This window comes from Delphinapterus leucas, chromosome 10 (genome assembly GCF_059928025.1).
Source record: "Delphinapterus leucas isolate spDelLeu-1000000601 "Yukka" chromosome 10, BTC_Dleu_Yukka2, whole genome shotgun sequence".
NCBI lineage: Eukaryota > Metazoa > Chordata > Mammalia > Artiodactyla > Monodontidae > Delphinapterus > Delphinapterus leucas.
The window spans coordinates 25,999,242-26,016,278 of NC_143138.1; the positions used below are offsets into that span (position 1 = coordinate 25,999,242).

Genomic DNA, 17,037 nt, shown 5'->3' on the forward strand with positions numbered 1-17,037 from the left:
GTGCTCACTTCAGCAGCACATATACTAAAATTGGAATGATACAGAGAAGATTAGCATGGCCCCTGCACAAGGATGACATGCAAATTCGTGAAGCGTTCCATATTTTTTTTAATTAAAAAATAAATAAGTAAGTAAGTTAAGTAAAAAAAACTTCTTGCTTAGGTGGTGGGGTTACCATCGAGATACTATTGTCTTTTCTACTCTACAGCCTTAAAAAACAAACAAACAATGGTCTCAGTAGAGGAGGAGGCCCTGTGCCACCGTTAATGACTTATGTACAGTAAGTCCCCTACATACGAACCTTCAAGGTGCAAACTTTCAGAGATGTGAACGTGCGTTCCATCAACGTCAGGCGTGAGTGAAATTGCAGCTTGCCCTCTGTCTCCTATTGCTGACAATCCTTCAGCTCTACCATCTCCCACCTCCTCTCCCTCCTCTAGTCAGTAACTCTTCTTGCCTGTTCACTCGATGCCAGTGCCTGTATGCCAGCAGTTGTGCTGTACTACTGTACTTTTCAAGGTGCTGTACAGTAAGATTAAAAATGTTTTCTTTATTTTTTGTGTTTGTTTTTTAATGTATTATTTGTGTGAAAAGTATTATAAACCTATTACAGTACAGTACTATATAGCTGATTGTGTTAGCTGGGTAGGTAGGCTAACTTTGTTGGACTTAAGAACAAACTGGACTTAAAATGCGCTCTCGGAATGGAACTCGTTCATATGCAGGGGACTTATTGTATATTATAGTTTAAAGACAATGGCTACTCAAAGAAATGGGTATCATTTTATCTCGTGCTGTGCACATCACAAGGAAAACTCCTTTTCTCTTGATTTTGATTTAGTATAGAGAAGGTAATGAGTAGCTGCAGAGAATCCTTTTGGGTTTTTAATCTGGGGGCTGATATTTTGAAAATGGGCCAACTGACAAGAAGCAATGTCAGATACTTAATAGGAAGACATGGTTTTGAGAGAGGAGAACGTTTGCAACAGAGGGTCATCTGGAGGGCCTTGGGGCATTGATAAAATCAGGATTTAGCTGATATCCAGATTTAGATCTAGTTGTTTAAAATCTAGATCATCTATAATATCTCCAACTTCAAAGTATTAATAGTGTTATATACCAGAGGCTCAGCTCTGAGGTTAAAGCTGTTGTTTTTCAAGAATCAGGACTTATTGTCTATGAAATTGCCATGGTTTATTAAATAAGAAATATCATCTTAGTACCAGCCTGACAGTGTCAGTGTTCCTCTCCAGGGCAACACTGTTAGGTGTTCACTACGGCTATGTTTCTGAGGGCCGTCCTGAACAATGAATCGTTGGGTGGGAATCCTCCAGGGGTAGGTACAGGCTTCCTCTGGAATCCCTGGTGGAGGAATTTCTCCTCCTTATATGACATGAGGAATTGAAGGAATGATTAAATAATGAGGACTTCTGAATAAGTCATTGTTAATGGGCTGGTGAGGGCTAAGGGGTGAGAGGTAGAACCCTTTTTCAACATTTCAATTCTGTTTTTTCACCAGTGGGCATTCTAACACTTGGTGGGTTGTTCTTCCCTGATGAAGACCCTCTGTGAACAGCTCCTGTGAGTGACTAATTATCTTTCTTCTGCTATTCATTTTTGATGCTGCAGGAGCCTAGTCCTAGCCCAGACCAGACTATTTTTATCTGATGGAATCAGATCACAAAACTGTGCGTCTTTAAAAAACAAACTTAATCTATGGAGTCAAAAGAATGTTGATGGGCCATGACATTATCCACGTGAGGGATTTGATAGACAGGCATTCTGTTCCTGGTGACTCCCCAATAGGGCACCACACCTTCATCTTTTCGGTAAATGAGGCTTGCTCTTACACATCTTTCCCAGCCTCAAAGCATTGAGGTGATACCTGGAAGCTGTGATGAGACCAAGCCATACAAGGAGGAAGACACATCACATCACGTCATCTTAAAACAACGCAATCCATCAGTGTTTCCCCTATCTCTACAGGAACATCCACAACCCAACTCATCAGATGAGCATGTCAATTTCTCCTTTGAGTAATAACTTCTACTAACCTCATGGAAACCAAGCCTCTTCCTTAGGTAGGTTTCTCACTAGCCTTTTACTGAAACACTGATTTAAAGTGGGTCAGAAAACTTTCCATTTTTTTTCAAACCAATACATTTAGAATTCTATCCCTATATATTAGCAGGCACATGCAAATTTTTTTAACGGGTGGCCTTCCCTTTGGCAATGCTGACTTCATCTAATACCCTGAGAATTAAGGTCAGCAAATGACTGAAGTTTCAAGTCTGAAAGGATGTCACTGAAAAGTAAGGTCTAAAATTAAACAAGCAAACCAAACCACACACTGAGGTTGGGCTATCAAGTTATCAGCTTTATTTTCTTTTCAGCAGTTTTGAAGTTAATATGATTTAGAGACAACTGCAGAATGTATTTAAAGGACAAGATACAACATGTGGACTCAGAGCAAATTGCTAATTGGTTTTTCTTTTTAGACAATATAGAAGATGCTCTGGTGAAGTGTCTTCTCCACAGATTGGAAATATAGTAAAATCAATAATAGTGATGCTATGTTCCTTTATTCCAAAATCCTTCAAAGGATTTGAGATGATTTGTAACAAAAATTCAGGTAATAAAATAGATAAAAAATATGAATCAGGCCCAGCAAATATAGAGTCAAAAGTCAAGATCAGGGAAAAGAAAACCCAAAGTCACAGTCCATAGGGATCAATAGAATTACTCTAGTTGAGGTTCACATTTGTCTCTGAGCTTCCTGTCAGCCAAAGAGAAAAGGTAGATACACTCAGTTACATAGTTTTCATTATCAGCAAGAAAGAGGCTAGCTAATTCCTTAGAAGAGATGGAGTTAGAAGAATGGATAAAGAAAATGTGATACATATACACAATGGAATATTACTCAGCCATAAAAAGGAATGAAACTGGGTCATTTGTAGGCACGTGGATGGACCTAGAGGTTGTCATACAGGGCGAAGGAAGTCAGAAAGAGAAAAACAAATATTGTACAATATCGCTTATATGAAAAGTGATAATGGTACAGATGAACTTACTTGTAAAGCAGAAATAGAGTCACAGATGTAGAGAACAAACTTATGCTTACCAAGGGGGAAATAGAGTCACAGATGTAGAGAACAAACTTATGCTTACCAAGGGGGGAAGGGGAGGTGGGATGAACTGGGAGATTGGGATTGACATATATACACCACTATGTATAAAATGGGTAGCTAATGAGAACCTACTGTATAGCACAGGGAACTCTACTCAGTGATCCATGGTGACCTAAATGGGAAGGAAACCTAAAAGAGAGTGGATATATGTATACATAAAACTGATTCAATTTGGTGCACAGCAGAAGCTAACACAACATTGTGAAGCAACTATACTCCAATAAAAGTTAATAAAAAATATAATGTACCAAAAAAAAAGAAGAGATGGAGTATTTCCTATCATTACATTTTGAAATAAAATTTCCATCTGGGGCTCATAAGAGGCTCCTGTTTAGTATATTGGTTAAAGACATGTTTGGCATCAGACATTCCCATAATCAGATCTCAGCCCCACTTTATTAGCTGTGTGACCTTAGGAAAATTATGTCACGCACGTCTCAGTGTCCATACCTACAAGATGGAGGTAACAATAGAATATGACTCATAGATTATTGAAAGGAGTAAATTAAATAATATATGTGGCAATGCATATTGATGAAATATTAACTTTTGTAGGAATGTCAGGGCAAGAGAATCTGACAGAGTTTGTCAAACTTTTTTGAGAAAGAGAACCATTGGGTCTGAGAGTCAGACACTGGATGTGAAAGTCAGACACTAGATGTGAGGGTCAGACATTGGATGTGAGGGTCAGACACTGGATCTGAAGGTGACATCGGAGGTGAGGATCAGACATTGGATCTGAAGGTCAGACATTGGATCTGAAGGTGACATTGGATGTGAGGGTCAGACACTGGGAGTGAGGGTCAGACACTGGATCTGAAGATCTGACATTGGAGGTGAGGGTCAGACATTGGATCTGACTAGTTATCTGCTCATTGAATGTCTACAATGTGAGAAAGTAGGGAGATTTCTTCAGCTTCCACATGGTCTGGGTGAAATAGCCCTTCATTCAACAAATGTTTCTTGAGTACCTGTTCTGAACCGGGCACTGCTGAACTCTGGGGATAGAGCAGGGTACAAGTTGACAAGGCCCTACTTTCAAGGAGCTGACATCCAGGGTAATCCAGGCCCTTTATTCATATTCTGTGCTTTTCAAACTGATTGCTGATAATGAATTGAGCTTATTAGGTACTTAGATAGCCTGGAAACCAGTGCCCTGGATAGGAGACACAGGCATCTGATTAGTGGAAAGGAATAGTCCCTGCTACAAATTATTGATTTGTCCTGGTTTGTATACTGTTGTACTGATGATAAGGAATTTCAAGGTTTACCATATATTGTATTGAACTTAACTCAGAACTGCCACCCTGTATGTGTGTAATACATGTTTTATATCCATCATATATCTATCATCTATCTACTTATCTATCATCTATCTATCTACACCATGCACAAGCGCGCGCACACACACACACACACACACACACACACATCATTTTTCTTCTGACCATGAAAGTGATATATGGTCATTTGTTATACAAAATAATGGGGGCCAGGTGAGGGGAGCAAAAGGAAGAAAGCAAAATTAACCCATAATCCTGGTTCTTAGAAATAAGCTTTTGGAGTATACTGTTCCTGTTATTTTATAAAACTGGAATCATTTGAAGTGTATTGTTCTAGTTTAAAAAATACATTAAAAAAACTATAAGTATTATTATTACCAAATTGGGCTATATTATAATACTGTTTTGTGACCTGTTTTCTCACCTTACAATATATTCTGAACATTTTTACCCTTTTTAAAGCTTTTGTTTGTTCGTTTATGTGTGTTTGAATCCTGCCTAACATCCTGAGACATGGATGAAGAGCAGACCATTTAACCAGCTGCCTTTTTTTCAATATTTTGATTGCTTCCATGATTTTATTATTTCTTTGACTTCTCTGTGTCATCGGTCCATAGTGGCAAAAAGTCTCATACCTGAGTACTCAGTAGAATTATTGTAGAGTTCTCCCTTTGCAAAGTGACTGAATTTGGCTGAAGAGCAGTGCTGTCAACACCTAAAAGCAAAGGAAGAGAAAGATCCATAGGGTTATACATGCTTGGTCATGTAAGTAGAGCAACAGTCGTGAATTCATAACACTGGGAAGTTACAAATGTTTTTAATAATGGCTTGACTCAGAAGGAAGCAACCCCAACCCAAGAGTTAAACAAAGAATGACTTAGTGACAAAGCCCAACAGGATGGGTTAGGAGCACAAAGATTTCTTTGTAGTTATAGTGGTTTGAGAAGTTTAACTATAATGGGACACATTCAATATTTTAATGGTTATAAATTATTAAATAAAAAGATTTATTTGTTCAGGCTTCTCTAAGTTGCAATTTTCTGGTTTGCATTTTCCCATGGTGAGAAAGGAGTGGGTATTTTGACTTAAAATACTTTCTCACCAATTTTCGCTTGATAAGAAAAAATAGAAATTGTGTTGATGTCAACAGCTTTTTAAAGTATGTATCTTGTCCATAAGCACATGAATATAATGTATTGTAGTCTATACACAGATGCATGACAATCAAATATAATAATAAAGCTAATGCTTAAAATAAATTGACACAGATCAATGAAGCTTGTTAAACATTTTAGGTAATGTTATTACGAGGGCAATAGCCATTAAAGACATCAAGAAAAATATTAATATTTACAAAAAAAGGCTTATGATTGTATAAAAAACAGTGATCTGCCATATGACTGGTGTCAAATAAATGTAAATGATATAAATTTTGTAATGTCACAGAGAAAGTCCTTTTTTGGGGTATTTATCCATTCTTTTAATCTCTACAGCAATCTTGTACTTGGATCCTATAACTATCCTATATATTTAGATACTATTATCCAAATTTACATTAAAGAAAACTAAGGTTTGGAAGGTTTCAGTAACTAGTCCAAGATCATCTAGTTGGCAGGTTGTCGAAGGATCACAGACATGGCTGATTCTCAGGTCTGGGGGCTTTTCATTATGACCAGCTGAAAACATTGATATTGAAAACATTTTAAAGACTTATTCTGCAAGTGACTTTCCAACTTTCTGAAGCTGACTGTCTGATGTTTTTGAAGTTTGAAAAATTTGAAGTCTTAAAAATTATAGAATTGTTTTTCTTTCATCCATTTTGTGGTATCACCTCTTTCATTTACCCTTGTCCATTATCTTTGTTTTACTGACAATCCCTCACTGTCTAGTGCTATGACTGTATCTAGACTAAGATATCCCCAACATATATTTATTTTGTGATTCCCTCAAAGTGGAGATTTTTGTGAAAATAATGAAAGGAGGGGCAGAGAGAGGTGTCTATATGTCTATGTTTCACTGAGGATCAAGGTAAGAGGATTAATGCTCACTTTCCCAGCTGGATTAGAAGAACAGTAACCTTTCCTTTATTTTTCTTTTTTTTCCTAAAAAAAAAAGGTGGGTGTTGGAAGAAGCTGAACTTAAGCATGAGAACCTCATAGGGGAGTATTAGATGATGGCTATGAATCAGATTGGTTTTCTCTTTGATCTGAAGAACTAGGCCATTACAGTCATAATGCATTTTAGCTACAGCAAAAAACTGCAGGAGTCAGGTTTTTAAACATTTGACCAGTATTGAGTTAAACCTCATGAACCTGATGCCAAGTATAAGAGGATAGTATATGAAGAGCAATTAATTTTGAAAAATTTCCAATGTACATATCATTTAAAAATATTTGGTTAGAATTCAAGTGCATGTATATACCATAATTTATTTATTTAGTCTCCTATTAGTGCATTTAAAATTCATTTCAAATTATTCATTATTCATCAGTACATGATAAATATTTATTCATTAGATCTTTGCTCAAATACATATTATTACTAGAGGATATGGAACCATTATGGGTTTTTGTATTATTATCTATATTTTACTAAGATTTTCTAGTTTCTGTCTTGGTTTGTAATAGAAACTCAGTTGAACCAGCTTAAGAAAAACCTGGTTTTAGGGAAACCAAGGGAAGGAATTACAGCAGGAAAGGACTGGAACAAGAGTTAAAAAGCAAATGGGGGGATTTCCCTGGTGGCGCAGTGGTTAAGAACCCACCTGCCAATGAAGGAGACGTGGGTTTGAGCCCTGGTCCGGGAAGATCCCACATGCCGCAGAGCAACTAAGCCTGTGCGCCACAACTACTGAGCCCACGTGCCACAACTATGGAAGCCCATGCGCCTAGAGCCCATGCTCCGAAACAAGAGAAGCCACCACAATGAGAAGGCTGTGTACTGCAGCGAAGACTCAAAACAGCCAAAAATAAATAAAAATAAAATAAATACATGTATAAAAACAAATAAACAAACAAAAACGGGAGTCAAACAATTGCTTTTTCGGTCTCTCAAACACCCTCTTCCCTGAACTATGTCATTTCTCTCTCCGAGGATTCATTTTCTCTGTGCTCCCGGCTCTGCCAAGTTCACATATTCAAGGTCCGCTGATAGGCATTTCTCAGTTTCAAGCCATAGAACAAGGAGAGTCTGATTGGCTTAACTTAACTCTTGTGTCTAATCAGCTATGGTTGAGCGGAATCATGTTGTACAAACAGGGCTGCTGGGGATCCAGCTTTGTGGTTAAGTTAGCCCTTATCTCGAAGAAAAGCAGTGTGGGCTGGGAAGACATTCTAAATGGTGTGTGTACTCTAGTAAATTTCCTCCTACGACAGGAAAAGCATACGTAGGTGGCAAAGTAATTTCTTCCCTCCACCCCATCAAATCTTGGTAAGAATGCCTCCAGCTCGCTGAGCTTTGTTATTCCTCCTCAACCTGAGTGATAGGATTGTTTTTATTTTGTTGATGGTGTTATATTTTATTTATTAAAAATAATTTTATTTATTTATTTTTTGGTGGCGTTGGGTCTTTGTTGCTGTGTGCGGGCTTTCTCTAGTCGCAGCGAGTGGGGGCTACTCTTCGTTGCGGTGCACAGGCTTCTCACTGTGGTGGCTTCTCTTGTTGTGGAGCACGGGTTCTAGGCGTGTAGGCTTCAGTAGTTGTGGCTCGCGGGCTCTAGAGCACAGGCTCAGTAGCTGTGGTGCACGGGCTTAGTTGCTCCGCGACACGTGGGATCTTCCCAGACCAGGGCTCGAACCAGTGTCCCCCGAATTGGCAGGTGGATTCTTAACAACTGTGCCACCAGGGAAGCCCCTATATTTTAAATATATTTATATAATTTATACATGTACTTTATAATTTATATATGTAATGTGCATATATCTCTATATCTTTGTGAATAAAATTTTGGGGGCCTATATTGACTAGACTCAAACTTATTAAGTTGCAGTTCTTAGCATTGTACAAAATATATACAGTAGACGTTTAATACATGCTTGTTTATTATCTTTTCAAGATGGTCTTCTGTCTGAAAAGGCTGGATGCAGAACGATTGTCTGCCCACTTTTTAAAATAGTTGTATGTTTTATGTACGTCTATGTGGATCCTGCTGAACCTATGTGGTTTTTAAGCTTTTTTTTTTTTTTGATAAGATCTGCTGCATTAAGCATGTGTAGACCAAATGTAGTGAGCTTGACACCTGAAAGTGAGAGACAGGGAGCCGGGTCCTATGTGGGCTAAACACAGCATCTGCTAGACATGATGAGTAAACAGCCATCAAGGAAGTGGTTGATGGACCATTTGACTGAGGTGAGAAACTCAGCAGGATGCCTGGTGTAAACATATGAAGGCTCTAAACTTGCTTTTGTTTGGGAACCTGGGTCTCAGCAGAAATATATTGCCCACTGGTTGTCCTAATTCATCAAACATCCCCATCCATCCATCCATCTACCCACCTCGTAAACATTTATTGAAAAATTACTGTATGAAAAGCAGCAAGAACTATAGTTTTAGAAGGAGCACTGGTTGAGTCACACTTAAAAGTTTACAAATGAATTACCTATTCATTACCTAGCTTTGAGTTAGACACATCTGGATTCACTCTGTTGCCTCTTAGCTATGAGACCTTAGTCAAGTTACTTAATATTCTCTAAGCCTCAAGTTCCTCACTTTTAAAATGACAATAATAATAGTATTTACATCATAAAGTTATTGTAAGGATTGGAAGAGATACTGTAGGTACTGTTTTTTGCACAGAGCCATAAATATTATGTACTAGTATTTCTAATCATCAAAATCATATTCATTACCAACCACAATGAGTTCTTACAGAAGCTCAAAATTTTATGCATTGTGGAATATACAGAAAGAAGGTAAATTCTGCCTGTTACAAGCTGTCACTTTAAGGAGACTGACTGCTTCATGTGGGATGTGTCCATAAAATAAGACATCTGAAGAAAGAAAAATCCAGGGTTATCAGAATGCTTTGCCAACTTGTTGCCGAATATACTTATTTCTTATTTATGTACTATTATATCTGGGTGGGCTAATTTTTTCACTTTTCATCTGTAGGTTTGGATAGCCTGCAGAGATGGCTTTAGACTCATAGACCCACAGAATGAAAAATGAAAATAATACAGAGAGCTTATTTAATCAATAGGTGTTCTTAAAAACTTGCCTAAATATTTATGCTTTATCTAAACACATTCAGAGAAATAGATGTTGTAACTGCCTTAGAAATATACCCTAATTTCTAACTGAACTCCCCCCATTTGTAAATTCAATTAATTTGTTTTGCTTTATCCTTAAGTGATATCTTCTAAGTTAATGAGGTCCAAAACTTTTCCATTGTCTTTGACTTTTCATTGCCTTTTAAAAATTGAAGTAAAGTTGATGTACAATATTATATAAGTTACAGGTGTACAATATAGTGATTCACAATTTTTGCAGGCTATACTCCATTTACAGTTATTATAAAATATTGGCTATCTTTCCCGAATATATTCTTGTAGTTTAGTTTTTTCTTCCCCTGCTGTCTCCCTTCTGAGGCCTGTCACCAGTTGTCGCGGAGTCCTGTTGATTCTCTGTGTTCTTCTGCCATGTGGTGGACGTTCTTCCCACCTTAGTTCAGGTCCCCCTTCCCTTGGGCTTTTCCAGTAGTCATTGCCTCCTACTGGGACTTCCCTGTTTCCAGACCCCTCCTCCTTGCAGCCCATCCTGCTCACCAAAACCACATCCATCTTCCTTAGCCATTTAAAGGTTTTCCCATGGAAAGTTATTATAGGACAGATCACATTTGGGCTTCTCTGTTGTACATTGGGGTTCTCCACATGTGGGACTGCCCTTCCTGTACAGCCTTGACCTTTATCATTCCCAGCTCTGCTTCTGTCCAGCTAGTTTTCTGTCTTGCAAACACAGTACTCCCAATCTTTCAGCAAGTCTTTGCTCCTGTAAACTATTTCTTCCTTCACTTTTTGATTGTTGTATGGCTAAATGGTTCAAAAACTGTACAGTTATAAAGGTTTAAACTTTTGCTAGCAATTCATTGCAGGAGAGAAGAGTTGAGAGGGTCAATGGATGACATAGAACTTGTGGATAATCATCTCTGCTTACACATGAGCTGGGAACTGTGTGGTTTCCTCAGACCAGAACCTGGGAAATGTGGGAAGTTCTCAGACAAGGATTCTTAATTTAGGGTCCATGGGTTTCTAGGAAGTCTATGGATGGGATTCAAGGAAACTGTGAGCTTACTAAAATTACAATTAAAGACGCATTCATACGTGCATTTGTTTTCGGTGGAGAGGATCCACCACTTTCATGAAGTGAAGCAGGACATTTGACAAGAAGAAGCTTTAGTTAAGGGTTTGAGTGGGTGCAAGACGGTAGGATGAAGTTGGGACTGAGCCAGGCCAAGATGAAACTTTGCTTGGATACTATGGAGAAATTCAATGTGAAGAAACCAAGTCTCACTAAAGGCTGAGCCAAGCACTAGCACCGGCTGGGAGAAATATGGACAATATGGTCCTAGAACCTCCAGGGTGTCAGAATGCTCTAGACTTAGGTCCAGGTTGGAAAAGGGCTTTTCTAACTTAAGGAAGTCAGAGAGAGAGAGAGAGAGAGAGAGAGAGACCAGGCAATCATAGGTTTGGGCTGATTCAGGACACCGATTTTGGGGGTAAGATGGAAATGTCTGGTTGGAAGAGGCAAGGGCCATGTGGGACATACTTGATTAAGAACTGGATTCTGCAAAGAACTGAGATTTTTTTTTGACAGGGCCACTTTGAATGATTTTAGGTAGAAATTCTTGTAGATGAAAAGAAGAACAGAGACCTGTATGTATTTAGAACATTTTGTTGACTAAGAAATTTGTGACTAGGGTTTAGTTATCTAAGTTTCATATCTGTTATCTTGTATGTTCAATGTGTTTTTTTTTTGCTTTCAGATTTTATCATAATTTTCCCTTTTAGTTTTTCATAAAGATGTTTTGAAGATGTGAATCTAATCTGTGTTGAAGAGGAGGAAATATAGGAAAGTGATGGGTTTAGTGGGGAGGGTGAGGGGTACTATCTTAGCTGGACAATGGAAGTCACGGTGGTGCAGTTAGTGAGGGGAATGCTTCCACAGCTCTGATGGATATATAGCTGGGGTCCTTTATTTATAGCCCTCTCACCCTCAAAGATCCAAGGCCTAACTATCCCTTGATCATTTTCAAATTCAGGAGGCTATAACTTCCTACTGACCTTCTGACAAATCTCTTACTCTCTCCTCAGTTGTTCTTAACCAGGGGGGAGATGGGGGAGGTTTTACAAAATAACCGCCCACCATACAGTCCAACTGAGCACACATATATGTGTACCACTTGGTAAAAAAATGATTTGTCACTTATCCTGTGTGGTGATCTTCCCAGTAATACTCTAAGTCTTGGCTGTTCTACAGCCTGTGTTATTTAATGTGAAGTAAACAAGCTTGCTAAACCATGGTTCTTCATCTTTAATTGATTAATTGCTATTGGATGGTAATGTGACAAACTCACTACAAGCATTGAAAAATAATGGATATGGAGAAGAACTGAGGTTGATAATGTTTAAGGGTAGAAAGAACATATGTACTTAAGACTGAAGTACCTGAAACAATGCATCTTAAATTTCCGATATACTAATATCACAGAAAAGTAAGCCTTTTTTTTTAAACAACAGAGAGACTTCAGAAATAAATGAATCTAAATTTAACTGAATGGAATTTGTTGGTAAATTAGATCCCATATTAGAACTAGAATGTATAAGAGGAGAATGCTTAACAGGTTTCAGGCAATCAACTCAAAATAAGGGCAGTGAAAGAAAATATATGTAGTTTTTTAATTTAGAGGTATTATTAAAATTATTAAGGGGAGAAGGCTGCATAGTTTATATCCCCTAGCAAGAAGATTAGAAATTGCTGGGTTAACAAAGTAGGTTGATCTTATAATTTAAAATGCTGGATTGCAACATGTTAATCTTTGTTAGCGAAATAGATGGATTCAGTGAAGATTATTTTATGACCTATTTTCTAAGGAAATAAAGTTTCAAGTTTACTTACAGAAACTATGCAAATGAAAGTGATCGGAAATCAATAATGACAAACGGAGAGGATGAGAGAGGTAAAAAGACTTGTAATTTCCCTACAAAAAGATTTTCCGATTGAAGTTAAAAATCTGACAATTCAACCCCTCCAAGAAATAAAAAAGATATATATCTATGAAAAGTTAGCAGACAGTTTAGAAGCTTTCGAGACTTGTGAATATAAGAAAAACAGCATGTACTGTGAAAGATACTTTGAAAAATAAGAATCTAAGGATTCTGAATTTGTCTCCAATCAAGTAGCAATTAAAAGGACAGCCTGAAAAACGCATCAAAGATAAATGTTTGGAAATATAAGAAGAAATGAAGTTGTGACTGGAATAAATCTTCACTGTTAGAACAAGAAAGATTTTATTATTTATGTTGAATAAGAATTAAAGTATTTATTTATTGAATATCAATAAATACAAATGGAAAGAAAAAATGGTCCAAAAATACAATTTTTTAAAAAAATGTTAAGAACCTTTTATGAAAATGGATATAATTGTGAGCTTTGTTCTTTAGATGTCTTTGATGTAGGATTTTGCAGAGTACCAGCATCTTAGCACAACTGGGAGGAAACAATCCTCTTTCTTGCATCAGAGGCCTGGGACTCCCTTGGGTGCTCTTCAGGCATCTGAGCCACTGAGTGCCAGGCCCCAGAGGCACGGTTTACCTGTAGCATTCCTGGTTATCCGAATATGTGCTTCCATAATAAAAGCAATCTTCTGAGATGCTGGGGATTTTCTTGGAAAGCCACACCCGTCTTTGTTGCTCTCATGTAGCAGCAGATGAGAAAACTTTGCTATGGACATGCTTGACTCAGTACAGGGATCTTAGGTCTGATGCTGTAAGAAGGAGTCTGAAAGTGGCATGGGGATTGAGGATAACAAATACAGTTGTTTTTCTTTAATGAGATCTACTTCACATTTGGATGAGTCTTAAAGATCAGGTTTGAGATTCATAGATTGTGGGGGACGAGTAAAACTTTCTTGTTGCCCACAGGAAAAGGAGACAGAATATTTAAAGCTCCAGATGCCAAGCCCAGGCTGCATTTGCATTTACAGAGGCTGAATGCACAACGTCTTCAAAGCAGGGTCCCTTGGTCACATTTTTCTCACCCGGGAGTCACTGTAGTGCTTGAAATGCCATTGTTAGGGGTAAATTTCTTTGCCTACAGGCAAGATCTGCCTTTCTCTGGAACTCTCTTTTTAGTAAAATAAGTGATGGTGAGTCAAGCACATAGAAGAGTGGGTTACTTACTAAGTCTTTCCTGTGTCGACTGGAAAAAAAAATGCACGATTTTAAGAGTTGTGAGTTCAGTTTTATTTGGGGCAAAATGAGAGAGCTCTGAGGAACTGCTCTGAGGAGGTGCAGGGGAGGTCAGTATATATGTGATTTTGGTGAAGGGGGTACATGAAATTGAGCACACGTTTCGGCAGAAGGTTGCTGCTAGTCACAAGGTTCAGAGGTCGACATTAATGATTTTAGTGCTTTTCTAGATATGAGATGCAAGAAATTGGGCTCATAAAATCTCCTGAAAATATCTGTCTGAAGGTCTGTTCTGCCAGTTTATCTCAGAGCACAGAGTGCCTCATTCCTGATCTCCACCCTGAACTCTTTTCAGGGTGTTTTGAAGGTCAGCGATTGTAGTGGCTAGTGGCTTCATCCTTGTAGAACCAGATGGCAAACGACAATTTTTAGTTGGCACCTGATACTCCAAGGGCACCTAGGAAGGGAGGAGCGGCTGCCTGGGGATAGAGTGGGATGGGGAAAGGGTGCAGAGAGAAGTGCTGACAGGGCAAAGGAGATCAATTTTCCTGCGTCATCATGTGCTCAGAGACCTGTCCAGTATTCCTAATCCCTGGGGTTGCAGCCTTGATTGGGGGCTCCATGATCTGTAGCTCCTCTTTCAAATTCAGTCCCAATTGCAATGCTGGGAATCTCCAGTCACATGCCCAGGTCTATTGTTTTTGGCTTAGAGGAACATTAAAGGAAATAACACTTTTCTGCACATTTTGAAAAGCTGGAAGCTGTAGAGAAATATTCATACGATAAAAACCATTCACCTCTCACCCCATCACCTCATAAAAGCATCACAATAAACACTGTTAGTATTTTGGTGCCTTTGTCTATTGTCATATGTGGCTGAAATTAGCCTAGATATACAATTTTATATCTGACATTAAAAAAATTTTAAATTGTATGATACATATTTATATGATTAAAAATCTTTGTAAATATTTTTAATGGGCACCTACATTTTCTTTTTGTGGATATGCCATCATTTATTTAAAATTTCCATGTTCTTGAGTACTTAAGACTTTCTTGTGTTCTGCTATAATACTGTGACGAACATCTCTATGCATAAATCTGACTCCACTTTGGATTATTTCCTTAGGACCCTAGAAATGAAATATATAGGGTATGAACATTTCTGAGGCTCATGTTACATACTGTCAAGTTACTTTCTGAAAACCAGGGTTCCAATTTATACTCCTAGTAGAGAAGGTGAGTGCAGTTTCTAGTATACATGTAAAAAATGAATAAACTGAAACCCAAAGAAATAGAGCTGGGAGACCAGAAGGGGTTGCTCTCATGCCTTGTGACCTTAGCAGAGCCCAACAGGAAGAAGAAAGACTCTTCTTTCCTGGCAAGGACTCAGCCAGTGAAAAGCCATGGACTCTTTGTTTACTGCAGCCCTCCGGACTTCCTTTTTCCTTCTACATATAAAAGCCGCCTCGTTCCCTTGCCTTGGGGGAGACTTACCTGTGGCTCGTCATGGTTGCAGACCCTGAATTGCAATTTTCTGCTGATCCTAAATAAACTCATTTTTGCTGGAGAAATATCTGGCAATCTATTTGTTTCAGGTCAACAACGTTATTAAATTGACTGAATGAAATGAATGATAACTGTTTATTGAATCCTTACTGGCATTGTTATCATAAACAATCCAAACTAGAAAAAAACATCAATAACAATACATATCATGCTAATTTATGCATAAAGGTTTACACTTAGCTATTATAATTTCCACATCCTTGAAGACTGGTATACATGGAAAATTTCTGTGGAAGGAATTGTTTCTATGCTGACACCTGGGACTGTTCAGAGGCAAGCTAGAATTTGTAATCTGTACATGGGAGACTGGCTCAAGTCCCAAAGAGAATCTTCCTCTATTACCTGTGAATGAAGAAAATCTCTAAAATGGGCTCACCTGCAAATGGATATCCCAGAGAGAGCTCCCAAATCCACTTGGATCTCCAATGATGATAGCAAACCCTTGGGAAATAGTGCTAAATATTTGCAAAGAATATTCTAACTGACCCACTAGAGTTCTGTATTGACCCACTAACTCCTTTCTTCCATGAAACCATGGGATTGGACAGGATCATCGATTTTCCAGCTGGGATCTGAGATGTGCTCAGAGTTCCACATGTGATGAGGCCAGAGAGAGAGAGAGAGGAAGGGAAGGGGGTGCTTGGCCGGTGGGATTGGGACCCTTGCACCTACCCCTGCTACCTCCTTCACTTCTTTTACATGATAGTTTCTTAATTAATGTTTTCGTTCTACAAATGCTTTAATAGCTAAAAGAAAATTTAGAAAAAAGAGGGCCAAATTCTTCTGGGGACTCCAGAAATACTTGATGGAAGATACATCCCCAGACAATTGCAGGTGGGGAGCATCACTGAGACAAGGTTCCACTTCTCTTCAGGAGAGAAGCAAAGGAAATCCATTTCTACGTGGACGATTCCAGCCTAGCACTGAAATACAGTTGCCTCTGTAGAATATTTAGAATATATGCTAATAATATGCTTACAATAATAACAGAGTTCTGTCCATGGGGAGAACCTAAGAAGAAGCCTGTTTTATGTTTGGAATAGGATGCAGATTTAAAGGAAAAATCTTTACTTTGAGAACTTTTAAAGCTTTTTCTTTGGGGGAGCAGGGTTTAATTCAACAGAAGCCGAAAAGAAACAAAGCAAATTATGTACTGTCAGTTTTAATGTTTCCAGTGATTTTTTGCCTACCAAAAATGCATTAATAATTCTTGGCATATTTATATCTCATTTTACTTTATATTGTATTACCTTGATTATGCTATATTTTGGTTGCTTATTGGATATGCAGTCTTTGACAGTTTTGGTCCTGGGTGATAGATTTTATCTCAAATATTGAAATTTGTGCCCCTTCCAACGACAATGCCTAGTGCATAGCAGGTATCCAGTAACTCTTGAGGAATACTACTGTCCTTTCATGAAGGAACATGCTACATTGGAAACTACCCAGTTTAATTCTTTGGCTTTTGGGCCTACTGAAGATTCACTGGCTTATAAAATTGATTTTTTTCGTTTACTGGTTTCCCCCATCTTATAGATACAGAAACTGAGGCCAGGACAATGACATTGTTCCAATGTGTTAGGAAAAGAGAAT

The 17,037-nt window shown here is 38.2% G+C and overlaps 1 non-coding gene across 1 annotated transcript; it reads left to right on the forward strand.

The window, feature by feature from the left end:
* Positions 1 to 107, forward strand: LOC115801799 (U6 spliceosomal RNA). The gene has a single exon (XR_004022144.1). It is a non-coding gene; the product is annotated as a U6 spliceosomal RNA (small nuclear RNA).
* The last annotated feature ends 16,930 nt before the right edge of the window (positions 108 to 17,037 follow it).